This window comes from Thalassophryne amazonica, chromosome 15, assembly GCF_902500255.1.
Source record: "Thalassophryne amazonica chromosome 15, fThaAma1.1, whole genome shotgun sequence".
Classification (NCBI taxonomy): Eukaryota; Metazoa; Chordata; class Actinopteri; order Batrachoidiformes; family Batrachoididae; genus Thalassophryne; species Thalassophryne amazonica.
In genome coordinates this window covers 33,084,659-33,093,694 of record NC_047117.1, presented here as the reverse complement: position 1 = coordinate 33,093,694, position 9,036 = coordinate 33,084,659, and the positions used below count along the sequence as shown (strand labels likewise).

General features: G+C 40.5%; 1 long non-coding RNA gene across 1 annotated transcript; it reads left to right on the top strand.

Moving 5' to 3' along the window:
• Positions 1-1,350: 1,350 nt before the first annotated feature.
• LOC117525669 lies at positions 1,351-2,946 on the top strand. Its single transcript, XR_004565117.1, has 3 exons — positions 1,351-1,484; positions 1,833-1,837; positions 2,932-2,946. It is a non-coding gene; the product is annotated as an uncharacterized LOC117525669 (long non-coding RNA).
• The last annotated feature ends 6,090 nt before the right edge of the window (positions 2,947-9,036 follow it).

The window sequence follows — 9,036 nt, the reverse complement described above, 5'->3', positions numbered from 1 at the left end:
CAGTGAGTATGGCCTGGAAAACCTCATGACATTGCAAAATGTTCCATGGGCTAACACAGTCTCATTTCATAATGACTGGTTCAGCCTCTATGGTCTCTGAAGGCCAGATCTTTGTAGTGCACTGTTTTTGAAGGGTGCAGCCCTTGACCTGGGACACAGCTATAAGCATTGGCCTATTCCAGTTGTTGGTGTCCTCAACTCTGAAGCATCTGCACACTGGATCATGATCAAAGAAGCGCACTACATGACCATAATGTCATAGGTGGCATTCTGGCATTCCAGTGGAGGTAAATCTGTCATTGTTGTGGCGATTCCCAGATAAGGTGGTGACATGGAGGTGACTGAACATGCCCAGGCTTGGCGTGCACTGTTTCTTATAGACGCTGCACACAGCTGATGCATGAAGCTTCTGCCAGTCAGGATCTTGCTCTCTCTGCTCTTTCTCCTCTGTGTTGTATGTTCATATTTTATCAAAGACTTCCACTCCAGTGTGGATCATTGCTCACCTGCTAGCTCATTCCCTTGTATGTTCTTCAGGTTTTCCAATCATTGGAGCAGTTCTCCAGGATCTGTCCTTGCAGCTTCACAGCAGGGAGCTTTGGATTGACCATGTTGGGAGGAGGCTGGTACAGGATCTGTGTCTATTCTGTGAAACAAGATGAGCACAAATAAGTAATTTTATAATTTGATCACTGTGCATGTCTAATTGAGATATCAAACTCAAACCAGGCAGAGAAATACATCAGTTAATCCAAGCATGTGATTTATGACAGAATCCATCAATGTTGTGCCTCAGTCAGTGCCAAATCTGGGAACACAGCTTCATATTGACCTTACAGTAATGCAGCATGACTGCAGTCATTAACAAGCTGTACACAGAAAGAATTGCCTGGGAGCAAATCCCCAAATTTATTAATTCATTTCCACTAACACCTTTGGGGATAATTATAGCAATGATTAGGCTTTGATCAAGAGAAGTGAAACTGATTATCAGTGAACAGTGAGCTGTAAGAGATGTTCGAAAACCTAACGGGGGTGTCTAAGCAACATAAAGAAATCTAAAATGATGCTCCAAATGTTGAAAATTGTGATGTTAAGACTAGTGTTCTAATCCAGTCGAGAAGAACCCCGAAATGCAGGTCAGCCTGTACACAAAAGGGTGGTTTCCAAAAATCCAAGATCTTTTATTAATACAAAGCAAAAATCACACAAACGGGTGCAGAGAAAATACTAATAAAAATGCAGAGTCTAACTCTGACCGAGGGTGGAGGAATCTCAGGAGGTGAGACCGTGAGGAAAACGCGGATGTCAAAAGGAGAGAATAATAAAAACCAGCATATACTTACAACAAACCGAAACGACGAGGGAAAACAAGAAACACAACACCAGTAACATTTGAGACATGAAAAGCAAAGCAAATGGAACCACAAAGCAAAGACAAACGAGGGTGACTTAAATAACCAGACCAATGAGTGACAGGCGCAGTAATGATGACCAACAGAGACATGTGAGGAACTAGAAGGGGGCAGCAATACCAAGACATACACATCAAAGTCCCTGCTTATTTCAGCAAGACAATGCCAAGCCACATTCTGCACGTGTTACAACAGTGTGGCTTTGTAGTAAAAGAGTGTGGGTACTAGACTGGCCTGCCTGCAGACCAGACCTGTTGCCTGTTGAAAATATGCAGCGCAACATATGACAACGGAGACCCCAGACTGTTGAACAACTGAAGTCGTACATCAAGCAAGAATGGGAAAAAATTCCACCAACAAAGCTTTAACAATTAGTGTCCTCAGTTCCCAAATGTTTGAGTGCTGTTAGAAGGAAAGGTGATGTAACACAGTGGTAAACATACCACTGTCCCAGCTTTTTTGAAGTGTGTTGCAGGCATCCATTTCAAAATGAGCAAATATTTGCACAAAATCAATAAAGTTTATCAGTGTGAACATTAAATATCTTGTCTTTGTGGTGCATTCAATTGAATATAGGCTGAAGAGGATTTGCAAATCATTGTATTCTGTTTTTATTTACATTTTACACAATGTCCCAACTTCATGGAAATTGGGGTGGGATATAATGAGGATAAACTCAGCTCTGGTGAATCTTGATGCAGCATATCAATAAAAAACCCTTTGTTTTACTTATATAATATCCAATCGTCTTATCTTCCACCCGCTGTATGAACAGGTGTGGTTGTCACAGAGAGATATATTAAATCAGACAAGCCATTACTTTCTGATTGTTTAACAGCAGACATATTCTAAATCTCAAAAACACAAGGCCAAATCTCCATCCATCTGTGAGGAAAGGATTTTCTATGAATTTAACCATAGAAGGAAAACAGAGACATGGTGATGCACAGAGGTGTATGCAGTGAGTAAGGTCAGAGACAGAGAGAGAATATGTTTCTGCACAGAAACATATTCAATCAGAGAAATAAACCTATATTTTGTGATTACTCCATTCTCTTACTCCAATCTTTTGCTGGACCACAGCAGAGGCAGCTTCATATGCATTCTCCTTTACCTTTGTCTTTGGCATTTCATCTACTGAAGACGGCTTCTTCCCTCAGGTGTGTAAATGTACTCAGGTTAAAATCATACATCCACACAATCTGAATACAAGACACATTTTAATGCCAAGTGAGATGATCTGAGACTGTTGAATTGCATGTTGACTTTAATGAACAGGCCTTGGAGGGCAGAATTCGTTAATGCTGTTTATGAATTTCACGTCAAAATATGCTCCTGTATGTGCTGACTGATTAAAGGGAAGGGCGGAGATGTTTCAGCTTTTATTCTCAGCCAGGAGCGACTGAAAAGACTGCACTGTGCTCATGAGGGAGGTGCTTGTTGTTCACATTCCCATTCAGTGCAGATACTCTGAGGAACAAAACAGAATGCACAGGAGCAGCAAGAGGTTGCGGAGAAGGGCAGACCGAAACAACAGAAACACTGGGACAAAATAATGGTGTGTAGTGGCGTTTTTGTATGAGAAAAAAGAACAATGCAAACATAAAGTCATAGAAAAATGTTCCTCCAAACAACTTCAGCAAACACTCATAAATCTGAATTGTGAAAATCCTAGATTCAAGATTCAAAGCTTTTATTGTCATATGCACAAAGAAACATGTTTCCTTGTGCAATGAAATTCTTACTTTGCTGCCCACACTGGATGCCCAAATATATATATATAAATAACTAAGTATAAAATATCTAAATATAAGTGGGGGGAAAAATGAAATAACATAAAATAAGCATGCTGGTAAGAATAGAATATAACAAACAATGTGATAATGTAATAAAAATAAATATACACTGTAAGAAGGGAAATATAAAATATGCTTGTGTAATGGCCTGCCTGATATGTACATGATCGTGAATGTTGCACACTGATGCACTGTTTTGTGCACCATTCAGCATTAAATGGTTTCGTGCAATTAGTGCAACTGAGGCAATGGATTCAAGTTAACAGGTATTGTAGTGCAATAGAATAAAGTGTCCGTAATATAGTAAATTGTCCAATAGAAGATAAAGTGACCAGTGATGGGAGCGCTGTCCTTAAGGGGGGAGGGGGTGTTCAGCTGTTTAACAGTCTAATGGCTGTGGGAAACAAGGAGTTCTTGAACCTGGTGGTTCTGCGTCTCACAGTCCTGAACCTGCGGCCTGAGGGGAGGAGTGTGAATAGTCCATGTTGGGGGTGATTCGGGACTTTGATGATGGAGACAGCGCTCCTGTGGACTCTGCAGTGGTAGATGCTCTGCAGAGAGGGTTGTGGGGTCCTGGTGATCTTAGACGCAGGCCTTATCACTCTCTGCAGTCATTTGTGGTCCCACACAGTAGAGCTGCCATACCACACAGTGATGCAGGCGGTCAGGACTGACTCAGTGATGCAGCTGTAGAAGTTGCTGAGGATCTTGGGTGCCATCATAAATTTCCTCAGCCTCCTCAGGAAATACAGCCGCTGCTGTATCCTATTTAAACCTCCGTAATTCCAACTCTGTGTAATCAGTGCACATTCACAAGAAGAGTAAATTATCATCAGTAATCTCTCCAACATACCAAATAAGCCGACATGATCTACGGAGCTGTCCAGTCAGGACATGGGTACACTATATAAATTTCTATGATGGCCATGGCTGCTGTTGTCCTTCACTCTAAAGCTAATCTCCCACTGCACACGTATTGTGTCCTTTATGTTGTTGAGCCTGCTCCTCATACATGGTCCTTTTTAATCCTAACACATGCTGATATCTCAGCTTTGATAACCAGGATGAAGCTCTCTGTATGTCATTCTGATACTCTACCATGTAGATTCCTTGTTAATGTGTTTGATGTCACTGGCCCCTGGGTTACCAAGTTGATAAATGTCTCCCTGTCTTCTGGAGTATTCCCCAGCTCTTTTAAACATGCATTTGTGGAACCACTTCTCAAAAAGTCTAATATGGACCCTTCTGATCTGAAAAAACGCCCGACCTATCTCCAGACTTCCATACCTGTCCAAAGTCTTGGAGAAGGTGGTTTATGATCAGTTTTCTTCCTTCTTAGTGACTTCCCACATTTGACACCTGGGTGATTCTTTAACTACGGGCACTATTGGCCTTGTAAATGTAATTTCCACCACACCATTGCCTTACAATATAAAGTGCCTTGGGGCAACTGTTTGTTGTGATTTGGCGCTATATACATGTGCTCTGATGTTACTGTTTATCTCCATAGAAACTACCCACACAATCTTTCATACAAACTTTTTAAAGGGACATTATTGTTGTGGTGGAAATTACGGCAATAGTGTGGGACAACTACATTTTGTTTAAAAAAAAATCACAACAGTTGTATGACATTGAATACCCCAATTATGTTTTGATTATTTTACTGATATTTTATTCAGAGATATTTTAAAACATTAGAAAAAAACGTTTACTATTCATTTTCATCATTGAAGATCATAAGTCTGGGTGTGGGACAAGCACAAAACGGCAATATTTGCATATAATGATGCTGAAAAAAGGTGAAAAAGTCATCATAGACTACTAGGACAAATTTCTTCAAACACTTTCATTGTAAATATAACTATAAAAGTGTGAAATTTCCCCTTTTTTCTTTTTTTCATAAAATATGATCAAGGGACATAAAAGTGCCCGTAGTCTAAGAATCACCCACCTATCACTCTGGTTTCCGCAGGCATCACTCTACGGAAACCGCCCTACTCAAAGTGTCTAGTGATATTTTGATTTCTGCGGACTGTGGAAAATGCACTGCTCTAGTCCTATTAGATCTCTCCTCTGCATTTGGCACTATCAATCATAAAATCCTACAATCAAGACTACGCAATTCGGTCGGTTTGTCAGGGACCATTCTAGCATGGTTAATCTTTTATTTGTCAGGTCAGTTTTAGTGTCATTGCAAATCAGGTCATTTCTGACTCTGCCAGTTTGATGTGTGGTGTGCCCCAGGGTTCTGTTTTGGGCCCAGTTTTGTTTTTGCTTTATGTTTTGGGCAAGATTATCTAGGAGTTTGTTGATGTTTCTTATCATTTATTTGCCGATGACATACAAATTTACTGCTCATTTAAATCCTCTGAAATCCAGAAAGTGGATTCTCTACTGAACTGCCTTGAGAAAATAAAACAATGGCTCGGCGCAAATTCCCTGCAGTTAAATTTGGATAAAACTGAGGTGCTGGTGGTTGCCCCCGATGATGATTTTGGGGATTAAACAGTCTTTAAGTCTTTTGAGCTCATCTGCAACATCTAGCTTGAGAAATCTAGGTGTTATTGTCGATAAAGAAATATCATTTGAGTATCACTCCAAGCAGCTCACGAAAAACTGTTTTTACCTGTTGAGGAAGATTTCCAAACTGAGATCAATTGTTTCAAAAGATGATCTTGAGTTGATTATTCATATGTTTGTATCTTCTTGTTTGGACAGCTGTAACAGTTTGTTTTCCTGTCTGAACAAAACGGAGCTGTTCCATCTGCAGCAGGTCCAAAATTCTGTAGCAATGCTGCTGTCTCCCTCAAACAGAAGGAATCATATTTCTCCTATTTTAAAGTCCCTTCATGGGCTCCCAGTGTCATTTCGTTTCCAGTTTAAAATCCTGGTGTTGACTTTTAGAGCTTTACATGGCCAGACTCCCGCCTACATTGGAGACCTCTTATGTACCTACACTCCCACTCGGAGCCTGAGGTCAGTGGATCAGAACCTTCTGAGGGTCCCTCGTACCCACTTTAAGACCTGAGGAGATCGCTTTTTCCAGGCTGTTGCGCAGAGGCTCTGGAATGATCTCCCTTTGTCTCTTCATTCGCTGGACTCCATTGATGTTAAGAGCAAACTTAAAACATCTGTTTCTCCAGGCATTCAAACGTTAGTAGTGAGAGGTGTGTGTGTCTTAGTGCTATTTTATTGTCATGTACATTGTATTTTTCACAATTTTTAACTGTGTCTGCCTTTTGTGAAGCACTTGGTGACTTCCCTTGTCTGTGAAAGGTGCTATATAATAAACATTAGTTACTTACTTATTCTGCTTGTAATGCCATAAATAATTATTATATGCCTACAGCCGCCATGGCACTTGTGTTCCAAGTCCAACTTCCAGCTACTTTTTTTTATTTATTTTGTCTTTGCACTTTTTATTTTGGCTTTGCAGCAAAAGATTGCAGCTGCAAATATTCTTTTGAATAATTATCAATTGATAATATTAAATATCAAGGTAAAGTTAAATAATCCACTGTGTTGCAGTGGACTCCCAAACACAAATCTGGACAACTGGGACACTGGGAAAAAATGTTACCAGCAACCTTGAGTTGTTCTCGCATGGCACCCTTTGAGAATGAAGTGGGATTTACAAGAGTGAAACAAAATTAATCATTTACTTCCTATAAGGACCAATAACAAACTAAATGAGAAAGTACTGCCCTCATTAAGGCTGCTTTATCCTTAATGTTAAATATGCATACAAGCAAAGCCTTCTAGCTACACTCTGCATTCATTTGGTCTGAATTTTTTTTTTCCCCATTTTCTGAAAACATACAGACATGAACAAAACAGAGTGGTACTACCAGAAATCATGGCATTGCAGCCAGTGCTCAACCTAGACTCAACCCATTACTGCTACTTCTATGACTATTGCCATGTCGATGTTGTCAGAAAACATCAAGGGGTCTGCAGTACCATCTAGTGGATGTTTTGCTTTACATCTTGCCCAATATAAGGGCCCATCACATTTAGCATGAATGATCATGAATTAAGCCAAATCAGGCCGAATGGGGAAGAAGAAATGTGCAAGAATCCTGTCCAAATACTCAGAGTGTGCCCTGACCTGCCTTGACTGACCCCTGCACGAACACAGGTGGAACACAGTACGAATCCCAGCATGCTGTCAGAATGCAATAAGAATAATACTCCAGTCGGACCTTGTCACACTAGAGTGCGAATGAATGGAAATTCAACCCACATTCAGGAAGTGTCAAGGTGCAGTCAAAAACATCAGACAGGTAGATGGTGTACATTTCATGATATGTGTTCCACAGCTGTGATGCCCTGTTCATCTGCTCTGTGGGGCACCACACAGTGCCTTTGACTCATTGTGGGGCAGGGCGCTCCACAGCTGCATGTGATGTTACAGCTATGATGGTCATCAGAATTCACATACATTTTGTAACCCGACAGGGCATGACCAAGTATCTGTAATCTATGGTTTATTATGGATAGAACAGCCCATATAGCTGCGCGCGCTGCTCTGCTCCTCAGAGACACACTGAGTATTTTCAGTTTGATTGTGCAATGTCTGTCTAGTTCACAAAATGAATGTGTGCCACAAACATTGCACATTACAATACTTCCTTTGCACACCCGAACAAGATGCATGGGGACAGGACATGCCGGCAGGATTGAATGTGCCTGCCCATGGCAGATTTTCCTCAGATGTGATCAGACTATTTTGAATGCTGTTTTGATGCCATGGGAATATCTAATATGTAATCAGATTACAGTTAGAGTCCACCTCGACTGCCATATAATATTTTTCCACCTCAACTGCCTGTCCTTGGTGAACTTCCCTTGAACTGAATCAGACTGTTTTGACGGTGTAAGAATATTTTAGAGTGCAGTCAGAATGCAGTGAGAGTCCACCTTGACTGCCGTTCAATATGGCTTCCACCACGAGTGGAGCATGCATGTGCTCTGGCTGCACAAATGTCCCCACTGCTGCAAGAATGATGTACGAGGATTTCAAATGCACCTCGAATTTGCCTGAATGTGTGTTGAATCCTCATTCATGCAGCATTCAGGCTCATTTGTGTTAAGTGTGACAGGACTTTGCGCACCTACAGTAGGACGTTAAGGGCGTCTGGCCAGCTTTACTTAGATGTTCCAAGGTCAAGATATAAACGCTGGGGTGATCATGCTTTCGCGGTAGCTGGCCCCAGACTGTGGAATGAGCTACCTCTTGAGTTACGTACTATTCCTGACCTAGCACTTTTTAAATCTAAGTTAAAGACTTATTTATTTAAACTGGCTTTTAACACTTAGTGGGGAGGTGACATGTTCTGTTATTTTTATGGTTTTTTTTATGTTGTTTTAAAAATTTATTTTATATGTGTTTTATTTTGTAAATTTGTGTTTTTAATGTTAAGCACTTTGGACACCAGTCGGTGCTGTAAAGCGCTTTATAAATAAATGTTGATTGATTGATTGAGGACTATAAAGGACATACGGAAAATATGTGGGCAGTGATGGTTACACTGTCTGAAATGTATTTTAATAATTTTATGTATAAAAATGGGACCAGGAATAAGCCTCTGCCCTCTTAAGATGTCATATTTGCTTCCTGTACTCTCAGGAGGTTAGAGTGGATCAAGCTAAGAAGTTAAACGTTATATCTGAGTCATCACAAAATTTAAAGGCTTATTTCACTTGGGCTTTACAAAACTGGCTCATAACTTTTCAAGTAATCCTGTTAACAAGAGGCACAAACATAAGCTCCTTAGTGGAGGTAAAAATGACAACATTTATTCTGCTTAAAGGTAAATGAT